We start from the raw sequence: 16,622 nt of genomic DNA, 5'->3' as shown, positions 1-16,622 counted from the left end.
GGGTGTTGAAGTCTGCAGCATGGTGAGTATCTCACTGGTTTATGTGGTAACCACCACAGACAAAGTCATGGAGGAAGTCCAACTTCCCATTGTTGGTCTGCCCAGAAGGCTGAGCTATATGCCCTCATGAGAGCACCTTCTCTCCAAAGAAAAATGGGCCACCATCTATACTGATTCCCTGTTTTGCCTTTGCCACACTGCACATCCACAGAGCTATATACTGAGAAAGGGGATTGCTTACCTCAAGGGAAAAAGTGCGGGGGGTTCGAACCAGTGACCCCTGTGCAATGATGACTGGGGATGAATAAGTGCGCCGCTCACCAGCCCATGCCACCCCCAGTACCGGGAACACTCAGGTGCAATGGGGAGCCTAGTCAAGCAGGGACTCACTTATTGCAGGTGTTACAGAGCTTAAAAAGGCATCTGGAAATCTCTCTCCCCTCTGAGGGTGTATCTTAAGGATGGTCACGTGCTGATCCTGCACTCCTCAACAGTGTGGAAGTATCCTTCAGACTTTTAAAACAAATCAGGCCATGCCCCAGTAATTTCCTCTCAGACCTCTGCAAGGTGGGGCCTTTAGGTCCCCACATATCCCCTTTTTATTTTTATTTTAAGCCTGGACTGGCTTTATTTCCTGGGTTACCCACTTCATAGGTGGCTCCCTGAGGAGAGATGGCTATCTCCTTCCTGTAATCTTATGCATTTTTGCCTGTCTTAGGTTGTGTCACCTCTGACCAAGCCTTGCCCATCATTGGACCATGCACCTGGCCATGTGCATGTCCTGTCTTAGGAGTGCTTGTCGTGGGACATCTTACCCATCCTTGGCTAAAAATGCATCATGATTAAGGGCAGCTGTGTGAGTAATCCAGCCCATGATGGTCTTAGTCTGCCTAAGTCGGTTAGCCAAGTGTGGGTAACCAGAGGGGGTATATTCCTGGAGGAGTCCGTAATCATGAGGAGGTGAGCCGTGGCAGTTCCAAGGGTCCTCTGTCACCGAATTATCTGGTAAAGACACTTAAAGATAAGCATTATCAAGAGAAACAAAGCAAGTCATGGTGTAGGACAAGTTGAAATACTTCTGGGACCATGTACCTTTTAGCCAATCAGCCAGTTGTAGAGGCTGACTGGCAATGAAGCCAAGGAACTCGGTCCTTCACCTCAGATGGATATAAATAAAGAGAGGAATTTTGTCTCATGAACTGTTGTCTATGGACTGTCATGCTAGTCAGTCAGATCCTGGCCTACCCACTTAAGGTTTTTTGCACACACCCACATGGGGTTTGAATCTCCTGTAGGGTAGACACACCCAAAGCCTTGACCCATGGTTAGCAATGGATCTTGGCCTCTCCATTGCCCCTTAATGGGGTCCTTCTGCCTTACCCATTCCTCAGGTCTCTGCTCCTGTCATCCCCAATGCTTCTGAAATTGGGATTCCAACTGATTTTTTTGAAAATTAAGAACATTAATAGTGAATAAGGCCATACCCAACTGTTGGTGGGAGCTTATTCCCCCTTTTTGTTTTTGTAATTGAATTTTTAGGTTTTTATGGTTGTGTTCTATAATGGCTTGACCTTGGGACTTGTAGGGAATTCCTGTATTGTGTTGAATTCCCCAAAGTGAAAAGAAATCTTGTAAATTTTTACTCACAAAACATGGTCCATTATTATTTTTAATTCTTTGGGGAAATCCCAACGTAGCGCAGAACTGGAGAAAATGGGACTGAGCATGTTTAGACTTCTGTCCTGTATAAGCAGTAGCCCAACAGGCATGCGAGAATGTTTCGATGGACACAAAAATATACTTAAGCTTTCCAAAAGAAGCATAGTGTGTGACATCCGTTTGCCACAAGGAATTGGGCTTGAGTCCCCTGGGGTTTACCCCTGGCTGTTGCAGAGGCAGTACCTGTCTTGCTTCTGCATTGCCTTGGGATAAAAGCCCAGGAAATCCTTGGTGCCCCCTAAGATGCTATAAGAAGATAGGGGCTTCTTTCTCCTTAAGGAGCGTACGAGCCTGAATACTGTCAGAAAGCAATGGCCATGAGTTTCTTGAATTGAGCTGAGCCATCACAAGTGTGGACATATCTTTTTGGTTTCTCATCTGCCCCCGGGTATACTACCACTGCAGCTCCAAATCTGCCCCCATCAGTGAAAACATTGTAGGCTTTTACTAAGGGCTCCCTCGGCCCCAGGATTCGGCAGCAAAGCCGTTGGAGCTGTAACACTCACAGGTGGGGTGGATCCCTGGGTGCCCACAGAACAGACGGGATGGGGGACCCTCTGAGCCACCTTCCCTGAACCGGGCCATCCCAGCTGTCCTAGAGCCGGTCACAGTGCACCACCAACGGTGTTTTTTTTTTTTTTAAATGTGCCCAGTGGTGGCTGGTCACCAGCCCAGTGGTGGCCCCCCACCCGGCTTTCACGCAAGCCCCTGACTCACGCACGTGTTAGACTCCTTGTTCCGTGTTTCAAGATGGGTCAGGTGGGCGGCTTTCGCCGCCAACCCCGTGTGCTCTGCTCCACCCTGCCTTTCTGAAAAAGCAACCCATGGGTCCTGAGCATGGGTCCTGGGAAGCCCTGAAGCTGGCCAGGGCACACCCAAGGTGCGAGTTGATACTCTGGCTGCTTTTGGTTTCACTTCTGTTGCACTTCTGCATTCTTCCTCAAACTCTTCCCATGATTCCCATGTATCCCCAGTAAAAACATTAGCCCCAAGTAGTCAAGGAGCCAAATGAACAGCCTCTGCCCAATTCCCTACTTTTAAGCATATCTCTCAGCACTTTAAGCACTGGGTCCTCAGGCTTATTAGTTGCATTACCCATCTTTCATGTCTCGCTTACCCTGAACTCTTGATTGGCCCCAATCCGTTTGTTTTCGTTCTTTTCTTCTTTTCACATTCCTTCGAGAGCCATGCTGGAGGCCAGTTGTGGGGGTTCGAACCAGCCACCCCCACGCAGTGATGACTGGGGATGAGTAAGCACACCATTCACCAGCCCATGCTGCCCCTAGTACCGGGAACACTCAGGTGCAACAGGGAGCTTAATCAAGCAGGGACTCATTTATTACAGGTGTTACAGAGCTTATGAAGGCATCTGGAAATCTCCCTCCCCCCTGAGGGTGTATCTTAAGGATGGTCACGTGCTGATCATGCACTCCTCAGCAGTGCAGAAGTATCCTTCAGACTTTTAAAACAAGTCAGGCAACGCCCCAGTAATTTCCTCTCGGACATCTGCAAGGTGGGGCTTTTAGGTCCCCACAGAAAAGAAATCAAAGTCAGTGACTAAATTCTCCAACTCCTAGAAGCAGTTTGCCCCCCCCATAGCTTGCACTGCCAAGCTCACACAACAAACAAGGACCGAGTAAGCTGAGGAAATCAACTAGCAGACCAGGCAGCCAAATGAGAAGCCCTCTGTGAGAGTATAGACTTGGGTCCCCCTCTCACCAACTTCTGGAAGATGTGTTTTGCAATTCCAATGCTCCCAAGCAGCCCAAGTATGGTCCAGAGGAGAGAAAATTTGCCATAGACTAAGGTGAGACTGAAGACCAGAGGGGCTGGCTGATCACCTCTGACTGCAAAATCATAGTCCCTGAGGGAGCTGCACCTGGTTTGGTTTGATCTGGCAATCTCAAATCAAACCACCTAGGAACTACAGCCTTAGGAGACTTGGTGCAGAGGTATCTGATAACCCCAAGACTGATAACACAAGTTCAACAAGCTAGCAAACTTGCCTAAGTGTGCACAAAGCAACCCCGAGCAGGGCCTCCAGCCCCCATTATTGTCACAGAAGCGGGGATCCTACCTCATTGAACATTTGGAAATGGATTTCACCAACATCCAGCCCAGTAAAGGATACTGGTGCCTACTGGTCATTGTTTGCACCTTCTCAGGCTGGGTGGAAGCCTTCCCTACTCACATGGAAAAAGCCCAGGAAGTGTCCTGAGCCAAGGTCAGAGAGATCATCCCTTGCTTTGGAGTCCCAACAAGCATCCAGTCAGACAATGGTGCAGTCTTTGTCAGCAAAATTATTCAGTATCTAAAGCAGTGTGGGACTGATGTGGACTCTACACATGAGGTATCACCCACAGTCTTCAGGCTGGCTTGAGAGGGTGAGTAGAATCCTAAAAACTGTGATAGCCAAGCACTGTCAGGAAACAAGTCTTTCCTGGCCAGAGATCTTGCCACTTGTACAGCTGAGAGTATGATGTGCACCAAGAAGGTGTGGTTTCTCTCCTTCTGAGATTCTATTTGGGTGCCCACCACTCCTTCCTAGAGAAGCTGGAGATCTCAGAGAGTTTGGGCAAGTTCACCTCCAGCAGTTTTTGAAAGACTCAGTTAACAAAATAAAGGAGATTGCTGAGAAACTGAACTTGGCCCCTCCCCATACCATTCTTGGCCCCTTGCATTCCTGGAACCCAGGAGATTGGGTTTGGGTCAAAGTCCTGGTCTGGGAAAACTTAGGCCCATGATGAGAGGGGCCATATCAAAACACACTGACCACCCCTTCCACTCTCAAAGTCTCAGGCATCAAGCCCTGGATCCATCACATGCACGTCAACGTGACTTTGGACCCAAGACAAGAGTGGACTGCCAGAGCTACCACAGACCAGCCTCTGAAGTTAATGATATCAAAGTGACCTCAAGATAGAATCAATGACTCAGCGTCTTCCCTACATCCTGATGTCCCTGCTGATCCTATGGATGCCCAGCTGGACCAGCTCCCACTCAGCCTCCATGGCCCTGACAACTGAGCTGATTTGGAAGGCCACCCTGTCCCAAGGTTACCCCCAGTCCTGGGAATGTATTAGTACAACTAATTGCCCTCCCCAAGGGTTTCCTGGGTTCCTGGTTTCCTTTAGATGGATTACAGCCCTGGTTTTGGTCATGGGATTGTTCTGTTGACCTCATTGTGTTGTGATGAGACTGCCCACACCAGGTGAATAGACTGTGCTGCCTTCAAAATATCTCCATAAAGGATTGTTGCGTATGGACATATCCCCAGAGGACCAGATGATGAATGTGGAGACCTCTACTGGTCTTTTTTGAAGGACTGGTTATGTGTGGACTTTGCCTCTGAGGGAGCTTTTCAGGGAGCTCTCACTTCAGGGCAGGGTATTAAAGCCATGATAGGTCATGAAGGAAGACATCAAGGTGGCATAATATGGGAATTACCTACAGAAAAGCCCCCTTATGGGGAAGGCAAAACTTTGGGATGGGCTGGCATGTCTTGGGAATGAGGGATCCACTACAAACAATGTGGCTCCAGCCAGCAACTGATGTGATAGTACCAGTCTGTAGAATCAATACTTTACACCCTGGGGCCCCCAAACCGAATGACCTTCCTTTTAAAACTTTTTTTTTTTGACTTTTTTTGAGACAGGGTCTCCCTGTAGCACCAGCTGTCCTGAAACTCACTATGTAGTTCAGGCTGGCCTCTAACTCACAAAGATCCACCTGCCTCTGCCTCCCAAGTTCTGGGATTAAAGGCATGTGCCACCACACCCAGGTTTAAAACTGAAAAAAAAAATTTATTTATTTATTTTATGTGTATGCATGTATTGCCTGCACTTAGGTAAGTGTACCCATGTCCTGCAATGCCCATGGAGAGGCCCAGATCCCCTGGGACTGGAGTTACAGACAGTTGTTAGCTGCCATGTGGGTTCTGGGATTCAAACCTGGGTCTTCTGCAAGAACAACCAGTGCTCTTAACTGCTGAGCCATCTCTCCAGCCCCTGACCTCCCTTTTAGTAGCCGCCCAACTAAGTTTGACCCTAATGTGCCTCTAATAAAGATGCTCAGACACATAAGCACCAGCCACGAACTGCTGGTGCTAGTCAACCCTGCCTTAGGAAATGATTGCTGGATATGCTCAAGAGAAAGCCAAGTGACCTACACCAGAGTGGGAGTCAGGAATTTGACTGTCCTCAAAGTTTAGTTTCTGGGGGAAGCCTTATGTATTGGGAAACAAGAAAATTGTACCTACCTTTCTCCCAAATCCCCAGATCCTGAGGGAACTTATTTCTTCTGCCCAAACAGTACCCACTAGATACTTAGGAGAGGACTATCTTCTAGTTTTACTCATCCCTGATTTAGATGTTCTCCCAGGTAAGGAAGTGTAAATCTATCATCATAGACAGAAAAGAGCAATCATTTTATGCCCTGTTCTTCTGGGGGAAGCCTTAGTGGGAATGAAAGCCCTGGGGGGCCATAGTAATTGAACTCCAACAAGTCTGGCACAGCCAGTTGCCCAACCTAATAAGGGAAGAACTAATCTTGGCTCAAGAAAGTATTGTAACCTTACAAAATCAAATAGATTCTCTGGGTGGTAGTGCTACAGAACCAAAGAGGCTTAGATTTAGTGATGGTAGAGAAAGGAGGTATGTGTGCCTTTTGCGACCATCTGTTTGGGCCGCCTTCATGGTCATCACCACCACCTGGTCCTGGACCCCAGGGCTGATGAGGAGGCTGTGTCAGCAGAGCTGCATTCAGACACAGGAGACCAGGTTCAGTGACGCAGATCTACTTTATTGAGGAAACAGCGAGCTTATATAGGGTTTTTAAGTCATTTAAGAGAGAGTACAATGATCAGGTCATACATGAGCAGACAGCTTAGGTTTCAGTTTACAGTTTCGTTTTATTGATCAGGACTAGTATTCCTGTAAATCATGTGATCATCCCTGTGAGGGAGGGATGGTTGGTTTCCTGGGGCTTGGGGGCCATCTTGTGTCCTAAAAAGCTGTTTATCAAAGCAAACTAACATACTCCAACATCTCCCCATTTTTGTTTAAAAGATGGATTACTCTGAGGTCCAAACTGGGGCCGTGGCAAGGCTGGTGTGATATGAAGGAAGAGGTCTACTGGATGAAGCAATCTGGGGCAATGGCTAGACCATCTTGGAGTGTGCTCAAAAGACCTGAATGGACAAGCCTGCTGGCACCGTCTCATCTGAGCCAGGGCCTTCAAATGTATTTTCAGTCCAGGACTCCCTAAGATCAACATCCGCATTGTCTGAGCCAAGGTAGTCCCCAGAAAGGCTCTCAGCAGGACAACCCAAGTTGTTTTAGGCCTGTTGTATGGCTGTGGCCATGATTTTTATCCTTTTTAAACCTGGGTATGGGTATGACTGGGTGTAGGGGGTAAGAAGCAAGGCAGTACCATCATAAGTTGAATTGTAGCAGGCCGGTCTCTAATAAAGTTAAGTAAGGCTCTTAAAAGAATTGGGCCACAGGTTAAGGCCAGAAGGAGCAAGGCCAGAGGCCCGATTAATGCAGAGAAGAGTGTTGTGAGCCAAGAAGAAGATTGGAATAGTGACTCATACCAGTTTTGGTTCTTTACCCTGGTCTGTCCTCTCTCTAAGATCCTTTTGTGGACTAAGCTCAAGGAGTCCCTTGTGACACCAGAATGATTAGCATAGAGACAGCACTGTTCTCCTAGAGCAACACATAATCCTCCCTGTTGAAGGAGCAAGAGTTTCAGGCCCCTCCTATTTTGTAAGGTGACCTAGGCAAGGGAGGACAGGGAAATCTCAAGATGTTCTATAGCAGTTTGTAATTCTTTTAAGTCCAAATCAATAGCCATACTAAGGGCATTATAATTTTTGTTCTGTAGGATTAGTGCTGATGTTCCTAACCCTAGGGTGACGGCAATACTGATCCCCAAAAGAGTGGTGCCAGCAATCACCAGGGCAGCTGCCCTCTTATGGTGTGAATGTTCCAATGGGGAAATCTTAAGGTCCATCTCGTCCCCTGAATAAAGGTTGACTCTTGGGGTTAGCTGAGCTAGCAGGCACCATGAGGGGGCAGAATGGTTGAGAGTGATTAAGTGGCACACATTAAGAGAAAAAGGGTCCCCGGTCCTGGGTTTGGCTCAGGGGCCATGGCCTGTGCCTGGGTGGTAAATCTATAACGTCCCCCCTGGTCACTGGGCAGACCCGGTGTTGGGGTCATCGTTGCCTGGAACGTTCTGCCCTTCTCCGTTTGGATGGTCATCGATGGTCAGAACTCTCATCTGTTGTGTAGGTGTGGCCGGCTGGTTTCGGGGCTTGCAGTATAGGGTTGCCTTCCCCATGGGTTGGGTTTCTGGTTTTGTCACTGTCACTGAGGTTGATATCTCTGGAGTCAGCTGCATCACAGGCAACTGTGATGTTTCAGGCCAGGATCCAGATGGGGGCTGGAACATTATCTGGAAAGACACAAGCATAGCTTCACCCTTGTGTTGGCAATAAGTGTGGGCCCTTCCACTCTCTTGTGAGGGGGTCCTCCCATCTCACCAAGGGGCAGAAGTGGGATGAGTGAATGCCCCCCAATGATTATTGCTCATGGGAGGCCATTGCAGTCATATTTTAGAAAATTTAGGACAAATAGAGCTTGTTGTATAACAAAATTGGGATCCTTATAGCAGGGGCCTTTGTCATTCTCTCCCCCTATTTTCTGTATTTGTTTAAGGAGTGTTTGATGGGAGTGCTCAATGATTCCTCAGCCCTGAGGGTTATAGGGGATGCCAGTGATGTGTTGAATATTCCAATCAGTGCAGAAGCAGTGAAAAGCCGTGGATGTGTAGCAGGGGCCATTATCTGTTTTTAATTGCTAAGGAACTCCTAAAAGGACCATGGCATATTTAATGGTTTTTATGGTGTGGGAGGCAGTCTCACCAGAGCAGGCCAAAGCAAAGTGGGCAGCAGAGTAAGTATCAATAATATGATGAATTTATTTTAGTTTACCAAAAGGAGAAAAATGAGTTATGTCCATTTGCCAAATCTTATTAGGACTGAGGCCTTTGGGGAGAGTTCCAGCAGATTGTAATGGCCCCAGGGGCACAAGGGGGGCACACAAGGAACACTCATGGACCAGATATTTGCAGCTCTGAATCAGCAAAGTAGGTAGGAGCCTATGTATAGCTTGGAGAGAAAGATGGAAGCGGGCGTGTAAGTCCCTGGCTTGTTGTAAGAGAGCAGGATCCAGGGTAGCAGCCATCAGTAGTCTGTCAATGGTAGCATTGCCTTCTGCCAGAAGCCCTGGAAGATTGGTATGGGAGCGCACGTGTTGAACGTACCAAGGGGCAGAGTGCTGCTCAAGCAGCAATTACAAAGATGAGAGCAATAGATCAAGAGGGCTATGGTGAGGTCAGAAGGCTGTAAATGCCAGATTTTGTACAGTTTGGATCACATAGGCAATGTCAGACAATGTATTGCCTGGGGTTTTGGGGAAGTCTTGAAAGACTTGTAACATAGCAGACAACTCTCCAAATTGTACTGATCTTTGAAAGGATTTTTTGTGAAGAAAGCTGTCCCTCATGGAAGTCCATGTAACAAAATTTATGTTTGCTCTATCTTTGAAGATTAGAGGAGCCTCAGGAAGGGGATTGCATTTTGGAAATGCCTGGGAAAATAAAGACAAGGGAAGCTGTTTTATTCCTTGGAGGAGTCTATGCTGGGGGTAATGATTATCATATTTTCCCTGATAAGTTAGTAGGAGAGTCTGAAAGCCAGTGTTGTCAAGAAACAGTGCTTGGAGCATGGGGAGTGGAAGAGGGAGGGCCAGTGACTCTGGGTCATGGCCATACAGAAGGCATGAGGTTTTATTGAGCTTTAGGGCTATTATAGCCCAGGCCTCAATTACAGGAGTGATTTTATGCAATTGACTCCAAGAAGAGTGGACCCATATCAATGGTCCCTGGGCTTGCCAAAGTGCTCCCAAATGGGTGTTTTTTGTTGGAATGACTAAGGCCTGGATAAGCTGTCCAGGTTGTACCCCGTTAACAAATGCCCGAGTCAAGTGTGTATTTATTATTGTTATAACGTGTCGAGCCTCAGGCAAGACCTTGTATGGGGGGGTGGAGGCTGTGTCAGTGCCCTGCAAGAGGTCAAAGAGTTGTGTAAGCTCTTCTGTGGACATGGGTAGAAAGCCCCATAACCAATTTATGTGGCCATAGAGGGTCTGTGCCTTAGAGAGGGTGATCTTATTGGGTAAGGTAAGAGCAGGGGCTATAGGGCAGATGACATCTTGGATAGAATGGCCCAGAAAGGTATATGGGCATGTAACTGAATTTTATCTGTAGCAATAGTGAGGCCCAGTGCTCAGAGATTTGTTTTAAGTTTTTGAAAGACTCCTTGTAGGATCTTAGGGTCCTTATGGGCAATAAGAATGTCATCCATATAGTGTAAGATATACACCTCAGTCAACAAAGGCCTGCATGCATGGGCCACATAATACTGGCAAATGGTAGGGCTGTTTTTCATTCCTTGTGGAAGGACCTTCATTGATAATGTTGGACTGGGAGATTATGGTTGGTGGTGGGCACAGAAAAGGCAAAATAGGGCTTGTCATCATCATGGAGAGGAATAGAGAAGAAACAATCCTTAATAACTATTATAATAATCTCACATTCTTTAGGAATGGCAGTGGGTGAGGCAATCCCAGTTGTAGGGTTCCCAAGGGCTCGATATGGTCATTAATAGCCCTTAAGTTATGTAAAAGTCTCCATTTCCCAGACTTTTTTTGAATAACAAAAATAGGAGAATTATGGGGGCTAAGAGAGGGCTCAATATGATCCAAGGATAATTGTTCTTGGACCAAAGCAATCAAGTGGGTTAGCTTACGTGAAGGGAGAGGCCACTGCTCCACCCATATTGGAGTTTTCGTATTCCAGATCAATTTAATGGGGGGTGGTTTGGGCAATGGGGCAGTGGCTGTTAGAATTGAGGGTGAGGATGGGGTGCATTTCCTGTGTGCTGGTTAACAATGCAATCATCATAAAAGGCTTTGTCATCAGTGGTCAGAGCAACATCCATGCTAGTAAGAATATCCCTCCCCCACTGATTATGAGGAAGTCCTGCAGCTAAAAGCAGCTTGATTGCTCTGGTGTTTCCATCTGGATCAGTCCAGACCACAGGGCGTTGGACCTATTGGGTGTTTTGTAAGCCTCCAACCCCTTGTATGGGAGGTCCCGGCTTGCAGTGCCAGTGAGGCAATGCCTCTTCCTGTCTAATTATTGTGACATTGGCTCCAGTATCAATTAATCTTTTAAATTTATGTCCATCCAGGGTAAGCTTCATTCTAGGCTTGTGTAGATCAATAGGCATTGCCCATTGGGCATGGGGGATGGGAGCCTCTATTTCCTCTCTTTGGGGTGGGGCTGATAGGTGCCCTGCTGGCCATTTAAAAGTCCCTTTTGTATGGGGTTACCATCCATGTCCACCTTAGATCTGCACTCTCTCGCCCAATGAAAGCCTTTAATGCACCTTGGACATTTTGAAGGAGGAGCTTGACTTTTCTTAGCTTCTTTAATGAGTTTGTTAGGATAGGTGAGAGACCAATGGCCCTGTCCCCCACAAATCCAGCATTTTCCCTTTTGTGTACCAGTCTGGGGCTGGTGAGCAGCCAGTGCCTCAGTGAGGGCAGTAGCATGGGCCTGAGCAGTCCCCACATCCTGACAGGCTAAAATCCATTTAGATATATCCTTATGATGCACAGGCCCTATGGCCAGGTGACATTCAGTGGAGCAGCCGTCATACACAAGATCTTTAAGGAAGGCATCAGCAGGCCCCCAATGACTGATTTTTCTGTTTACATTCTGTTGGCATCTCTGAACAAAGTCAGAGAAAGGCTCACTTGGTTTCTTTACCAATTTGGTTAATTTGGTATCACTGCACGCTGGCATCCTTTGAAAAGTACACAGAGTGCAGAGTCGGACCTGTTCAAAATAGAGAGGAGGCCCTTGCACTTGAGCCTGAGGAGTTTCAAAATTGCCATGCCCTACTAGGGCATCAAACCCTAAATTTTGAACATTGGCACATCTATTGCACTCTACTTGTTGTTCACACTCATTTTGATAAGCAGCCTTCCATAAGAGGAAGTCACTTCCCTGCAAACAGTCATGGGCAATATGCTGCCAACCATAGGGGGTATTGGTCACATGGCTGATTCTATCTAAAAGTTGACTAAACCAGGGGTAATGGATACCATCTTCAAGTGCTGCTTTGCGCAATTTTTTTAAGGTGTCATGGGAATATGGATTCCGGACATTTGGGTTTTGTTGGCCCTGAGCAATCATAACAGGGAAGAACTGTGGGGTCTTGTCCTCTGAACCAGACAGAAAGGAGGGTGGGGGAAGGGGCTTCTAGTCTTCCTCTCCCAGAGGGGGTAAAGGGGAGGGGCTCCCCGACAGCCAGCACAGGACGGAGGCAGATGGCCAACACCCTGTAACAACAGAGCAGAGGGTGGTGGGACTTCCTGCTTTTTACTAAGGGAGCCCTCAGGCCCTAGTCTCTCGTTTTTTGAATTCTCAGCAGTAGACATCCTTTTTGTCAGAGCAAGGCTCTGCTAGTTTCACTTTCACCAGGAGTGCTTGGGGCGAGCTGTCCACAGCACCCTGCTGTTGAATTTTTTTTTCTATCTCCTTTAAAATAAGATCATCTTGTTCTGGGGCATCTGGGGGAACTCCCCTCAGAGAGGCCAGAATGGTACTTACAATGGGGTAGAACAGCCCACATTGCGGGTGTTCCTCCTTGACCTCTTTCTTTTTAGCTAAGAATAAAACATGAGCCCATTGTTCAGGATCCCAGCAGCATGACTTTGCAAACCAAAGGGCAAGAGCCAAAATTTCATCTAGCACTTTGGCTACATCCTTTTCTGTTACCTTAATTCGCCTGCTCCCGAGGAGCGAAACCAACTGTGCAGCATGGGTGCTGGTGGCAGCTGGATGACTATTCCCCATTCTGGAGGTCACTCACCCTGCAAGACATACCCAGAGGGACTCAGGAGCCATTTAAGGAGATGATCGGCGGAGACAGGAGTGACATGCCAAACAGAAGACTACAAGCCAAAAGAGCAGGAACGCAAGGATGATGAGAGCAATCACCCACAGAGAAAGGGGAGAAAAAGAGGGCATTCTGTGTTCGAACCTGAGTCCACGAGGGCCCCACATTTGGGCACCACCTGTGGCTGTTCATTCTGGCCACCTTCACAGTTGTTGCTGCCACCCGATCCCAGACCCCAGGGCTGGTGAGGAGGCTGTGTCAGCGGAGCCACATTCAGACACAGGAGACCGGGTTCAGTGATGCAGATCTACTTTATTGAGGAAACAGTGAGCTTATATAGGGTTCTTAAGTCATTCAGGAGAGAGTATAATGATCAGGTCATACATGGGCAGACAGCTTAGGTTTCGGTTTACAGTTTTGTTTTACTGCTCCGGGCTAGTATTCCTGTAAATCATCCTGTGATCAGCCCTGTGAGGGAGGGGTGGTTGGTTCCCTGGGGTTGAGGACCATCTTGTGTCATAAAAAGCTGTTTATCAAAGCAAACTAACATACTCCAACATCTTTCTGGGAGAAAAATTCTTTTCTATGCAAATTAATCTGGCATAGAGAGAATGCAAAGCAACTGCTAGAAAAAAAAAAGGCTGGAAAGGAGGGAAATGAGTCTTTCTGAAAGAATACCTGGAAAACTTGGGGCCCCCGGCTGGCCCCATTTGCATGACCCATAGTCATGTTGATTCTATTAACCCTCCTGGTAGGGCCATGTATAAATAATAAACACGCTCAGTAAATGTATCAAAAACTGAGTGAAGGATCTAGGTCACACCGGCTCCATTTTTTTAGCAGCCCCCATCTTGTCAGCCTTAAGTTTCTGCTAAGTTTCCTTTGTCCCATACTGTGGGATGAGATTAGGCAAGCCTGGACATGCCTTGCTTATCTGAGTCTAACAGAAACCAACTGAAATTCCTTACCATAAAAGGGCATCCAGAGGCTGATATGGGCACCCTACCATAAAAGGAAAGATTGAGACATTCCAGGCAGCTGACCATGACTATAACCAATGAAATTTCCCCCCGTACAAGGAATTCAGAGTTATATAATCAATTCAAAGGTTGCCCAGTTTGCACGGGCTTTTTCAAGAGTACCCAATAGAAACCCCTGCTCATTGTTGGTTGGGGCCAGACTCCATTCTTTGGCCCCTGGAGTCTGTGCCTGACTGGCTGTTCAAGAATTGGAATGCTTTTCAATAAAATTTTCTAAATTTTGAATTTTACTGGGTGGTCTCCAATCATTCCTGAACCCCATATCCCAACACTGAGTAGAAGCCATCAGACTCCAGGTGATTCATCAACAATATCACAGAGTTCCTCTAGAATAAACATAAGGGAGTATGTTGATGAAGAGGAGGGGCTATTATGGAAATAGAAAGGCACATCAGATGCTAAAATCTTTTGCCATGTGACGGTAATTAAGAGCTCTGGAGCAGGAAATTCTGGAGATAGAAATGGGGAAGTGAACAGGAATCTCCCTGCCCTTTGTGGTTATCTAGATAGAAGTCTTTGTTTCCCAAATCTATCACATTCCAGTAAACTTTACCCAGTATAGAAGTCTTTGTTTCCCAAGGCTTTCACATTTCTGTTAACTTTGCATTTCTATTACCTTTGAGGCCCTATGTTATCTAACTTTATTACCATGTATATGCTATGTACCTTTTGCTTGCATTCCTCACATATGAGTATAAAAGCCCCCTAAAACAGGAACAAGGGGATGATGACTCCTTTACAGAAGGATCCATGGGTTAGTCCTCTAGAGTAAAATTAAACTCCCTCTCCTCACCTAACTTTGGTTGTTGGTCTCTGATTTTGATGTAACTGTTTTGTCTGATAGCATTTGCTTCAGGGGAGGAGGGAATGGAGACTGCCATATTCCAGAACTATGTAATGGTTCCTTTACTTGTTTGTTGTCTCCATCTGAAAAAAATGTTTGTTAGTGCACTAGAAATGGAATTGTATTAGTTACTTTTCTGTTGCTGTGACAAAAATACTGAGCAAAGCCCGGGGGACAGAAAGAACATATTTTGCTCTTGCTCTCCTAGGTTAACTAAGTTCCAGGGGACTATGAGCATCTCACAAAATGTCCTGTAACTGTGGTGAGTCACCTGTCCTCTAGATCAAGGAGGCCATGGAGACCCCACCAGATGGACTTGAAGCAGTGTCCAGTCTACAAAGAGGAGGGTGAACACAGAGGAAATATTTACTCCATGCTTCCAAGTGAAGCCAGCCATGGTTGAGCAGGACTTTGACTTATCGTCACATAGACAGAACTGATAAAAGAAAGGAGTCAGGGGCTACTCCCAAGCCTATGTGACCTCTGAGGAGCAGATCCTCAAATGGCCTTGAGAGTAAAAATGTATTGGTTTATCTGGGCCAACTGTATGGCCTTAAACACCCAAAAGGAAAGTACAGTGAAGAATTTAATGGGTCAATATAATTTTTTAAGAGTCCATAGGTATAGCTAAAGGCTATATAACAAGAAACAATGCCAGACAGGAGACATCTTCCTTTGAATTGTTGGCCAGGGTGGTCCAAGAGACTCCCCAACAGTAACCCAGCATAGAACTGGGAAAATGAACAGCAGAGCCCAATCTTATTTAAAGGAATATTGACAACTGCTAGATGAAGAATAGCTGACTTTTCTAAAACAAAGATCTCTAGATAGGCTGACTAGATTCAGCAGATGGACAAGCACTGGGGAATGGCTAGGGATGCTGACAACACAGTGGACAGTAACAGGGATGACAGAGTATATGGGCTCCAGTGGGAGTGGGGAGAGGGAGGCTGTGGGGAGGGTGCCATTTGGGAAATGGGTATATAGATGAATAAGATTGTTTGGCATGTTCTGTATAATATATATATATACACACACACACACAAAATCAAGAAATAAAAAAATGAGTTATATTTGAGGAGGAAGCATAAAAATTTACTTCATGTTAATTAGTAGAGGTGATAAACATTACTATTTTAATCTACCTGATGACTTTATATCCATGCTCAGGTGCCAAGGATCTGAGTGTAACCGACTGTGACTAGTAATAATCAGATACATAGAGATTAAAAAAGTATGCACCAACATCTAAGTGTTAGTAGCAAAAACAATGAGTCTTTCTGTAGGAAACAGCATATTTTAAAACAAAATGGAGATTTTTTTAAAGGTTAAAAATTCAATTTTATGTCTTACAGTGTTTATACTGAGTTCAATATTGTTTAACTATATTAATTCAACTGTGAACTTAAAAACTTATAGCAACTTTTAAAAGAGATGTATCTTTGCTCTGGAAATTGTTATCGAATATGTTAAGGCTGTAATGAAGAAAAAATACTGACCAAAGCAACTTATAAAAGGAAGAGTTTGAGCTTACAGTTCCAGGTTTCACAGGGATTAGAGTTGGTCATGGAGGCGAAGCATGGTGAGGTGGTTGAAGTAGGAGCAGAAAGTTAAATACTCACATCTTCAAGCAGAAAACAGGAAGCGCAGAGTGATTGGAAATGTGGCAAGGCTTAATAACTCTCTAAGTGTGTCCCCAGTGACCTGCTTCCTCCACCAAGGCCTCACTGTCTAAGACCTTCCAAAACGGCACCACCAACAGGAGACAAAATGTCCAAATACTTGGAGCCTATGGGGGACATTCTCATTCAAACCACCACAGGGATATAAACTTATGAAGAAAATATTTGGATAAGAAGTAATGAAATTCCATATGGAAGTGAAAGGAAGCTTGTATGAAAGCAGGAGTTAATTGTCTAGAGAGTTGCTGTAAGGGACAAAGCAATTTTATTTATTTATTTTTTAATTCTTTTTAAAAAAAATATGT

This window comes from Nannospalax galili, unplaced genomic scaffold (assembly GCF_000622305.1).
Source record: "Nannospalax galili isolate Female #2095 unplaced genomic scaffold, S.galili_v1.0 scaffold1446, whole genome shotgun sequence".
NCBI lineage: Eukaryota > Metazoa > Chordata > Mammalia > Rodentia > Spalacidae > Nannospalax > Nannospalax galili.
The sequence above is the reverse complement of the archived record's forward strand: the minus strand, read 5'-3'. Positions refer to the sequence as shown.